The sequence below is a fragment of the Patella vulgata genome, chromosome 2 (assembly GCF_932274485.2).
Source record: "Patella vulgata chromosome 2, xgPatVulg1.2, whole genome shotgun sequence".
Taxonomy (NCBI): domain Eukaryota; kingdom Metazoa; phylum Mollusca; class Gastropoda; family Patellidae; genus Patella; species Patella vulgata.
Genome location: NC_065880.2, coordinates 76,259,979 through 76,263,229, shown reverse-complemented (window position 1 = coordinate 76,263,229; position 3,251 = coordinate 76,259,979).

Below are 3,251 nucleotides of genomic sequence, written 5' to 3'. Positions count from 1 at the left end.
GGGTTTTTTTTACGTGCACTCCATCGTGTACATGGTACCCCGTTTTTTCATACCATCCTAACTAGTCGCTGCCCTGACAAGGAAAAAAACACGTCGCAATTTATAGTAAATATATAAATATCATATGTGACAGGTGTTTCTACACACTATTCTTCCACGTATTCCCGAAGCAATGTCCCGAGAAATCCCTCTCTGGCCATTGCTGGATTGGCTTCTGATACTTGAGCTTTTGAGGGAGTGGGTCTATTATTCCCGTTCATCTATCCCAAGTACAGCAGCATGACAGCCCTTTGTTTAATATGGGGTCTTCACTAAAACTTGGGACAGTGATTTAAGCTATTAAAAACGGTGAAAGTATTGTTCGTCTCTAAACAGTATTGTTTACATTGTATCTGTTTTGATAGCCTCGTTTGTCTCGCAATATTCTGCTATCTACTGGTTAATTGGGCGTAATAAAATCGTGAGTCATGACGTAACGTTCTGTAAACATTTAGTCCACTTTGGAGAGAGAGAGAAATGGGGTTTAACGTCCACTCGACACAAACTAGGTAATTTCGGGACTAACATATGGTTTAATTTTATTTCAATAATTCGCTTGCGCATAGGGGTCTTTAGCAGTGGGAGGAAACCGGAGGGGGGGGGGAGAAAACCCACGAGGTTGGACAGGCGCCCCTACTCCTTGTCACGTACAACCGGGGATTCGAAACCACGCCAGTCGACTCAATGACAGACTTTATGATACAGCGCGCGCACGCTAACCATTCAGCCATCCACCCCCCCAGTCCACTTTGGAGCTATGTTTAATATGCGTAATGATATTGTTACGCAGTTAGCTATTGGTTCTTAATCAGACTATTGACCAGTCATAATTTGGAACAGACATTTGCTTCCATTACAGCAGTGTTAATTGGGGTTAGCTCTAATCAAACGAAACACTGCGAGGAGTATGATTCTTACACAATATAGGACCTCACACATTTTCAGTTTATAGAGCGAGAAAACGTGCTAGATTTGTGCAAATATAACCTCTTGGGCCCAGCCCAAATAGTTCAGACTGGGGTGGGACTCGGACTGTGGAAACTATATGTTTTAGATATTGTACAATGAAAGTGATTTCCGCTGCCCACAACAATAACCCCATGCAGTCAATCTAATAGTGGTTTCAGACCACCTTATATATAATGTCAATTTCTGCGATCTGGGCCCTTATTCACGAAAACTTTAAACTAAGATACAATCGAAATTTTAAGAAATACTGCAATTCGATTGGCTGACCAGTAAAATCAATTTGCATATATCCAATGAAGTTGCAGTATTTCTTAAAATTTCGGTTGTAACTTAGTTTAAGTTTTCGTGAATGACTCTGTTCCGATGTAACTGAACGAGTAGACCCTGATTATATTTCATTTCCATTATAATAAATCGATACAATACGTCTTCTATAGTGTGATTATATTTTCCACCGAGTACAATTAATCTACACAGGTATGACATTTTTATGATTCTTTACAACATTTCATTATTTACAGATATACATATATAATACAATATAATATAAGCCCTGTTCAATCTGTTCCCATAATAAAATCAAAGTGTGTATGTATACATTAATGTGTAAGGTGTGTGTATGTATGTTCGCCCATCACGCTTCGTTGCCGCACTCCACCCCCACATAATATGTGGTATCAATTAAACATCATGACGCCGTGAATGTTTTAGGCCATCGAATTTGGGCCCCGTTCGGATGCGGACCCGTTCGAATTTGGACCCCGGTCGAATTTGGACCCCAGACATATTTGGGCTCCGGGAAAATTTAGGACACTGGCGAATTAGGCCCCGTGCGAATTTGAGCCTCGGGCGAAGCCGGGTATCCTGTTAGAATTACAATAATAATATACGTTACAAGCGGAGTACAGTACAATATAACTCTAAAACTCGGGTATCATGTAATTGTGGTATTTTAACATTTGGTATTTTGGTTGGAAAACTGTTCAGATTCGTTGAGAATCATAGAAACTATCGGGGTTTCTATTGTCGCATAGTTTAAAATGGTCTGTCTAGATTAGATAATGAGTGTTGAGTTTATAACTGTTTAGTTTTCCGAGCAGGGCATAGTCGTTCGGATGGAATAAAAAACTATATATATAAGGTCCCGTGTGCACGTAAAAAAATCATGACAGTTGGAATCAGAAATAAGAGTATATATAGGCCATAGCGCCACTCTCCTGGCAAAATTTCTCTCATAACACACTGCATGGCGTCTCCATTCGCCCAGGAACAGTATAGGACATTAAACCCCATTTCATTTCATTTATTTTACGCTCATGCGAATGTACATACATGTGTGCGTCGATTTTCATCCTAGACGCTTTTCTTTGCCAGTTCCACTCTACTGACAAGGGCTCTCGAAATATTGTATGGGAAAGACGTCGTTGTTTTGAATAATCACATGTGGTTCATTAATGCCCGATGTCCTCATATTTTAAATTGAAATGAAATGAAATTAAATGGGGTTTAACGTCCTACTGTTCTGCTCCTATACTGGGCTAATGAAGACGGGCATATACAGTGTGCTATGAGGGAAATTTTGCCCGGCAGCGGCACTATCGCTTACTCTTATATCGAATTCCAACTGCGAAGGGATCTTTTACGTGCATTCCAATGTATACACGGGACCTCGGTTTTCGTCTCATCCGAAGGACTAGACAGCTGTCCTTGTCAGACCCTCCGTTCTGCACCACTGACAAGGGGAAACCACGACGGAAAATCCAGATGAACTTTCCCGATTTTAAATAGAACATGTAGCCCAGTTGAATCAAGATCCAGGGAATTGCTTTTGTAGGGTGGTGGTGTGGGAGGGACCAGAACCTTTGAATTTCTTTAACAAATTTTAAATTCCATCTTAACTTAAGTAGGCCGCTGGTTTCTTCCAAGAATTTAGGATGGCCCACCGATTTCAATTAAAAAAACAAATGGCTATCTATAGGTTTAAAATATAAATAAACACCGAAGAAAAGTCGCGCATAAATAAATGAAAAAAAAAAAAATTATTTGTATTTGATGAAAGAATAATATATGGTTCTGTTCCACTATGTAACCTGGATGGAACCTGTTCACAGACACAGATCTGAACATTTTCTATGCAGGTAGGTCTCGAGGGCCTGGATAATCTGATCTTTGTTGACGGAAGTGATACACAGGCATGCGTGTTGACCGTTTTCCGTTTCAACAACACGTGGGTTTGTTTTGAC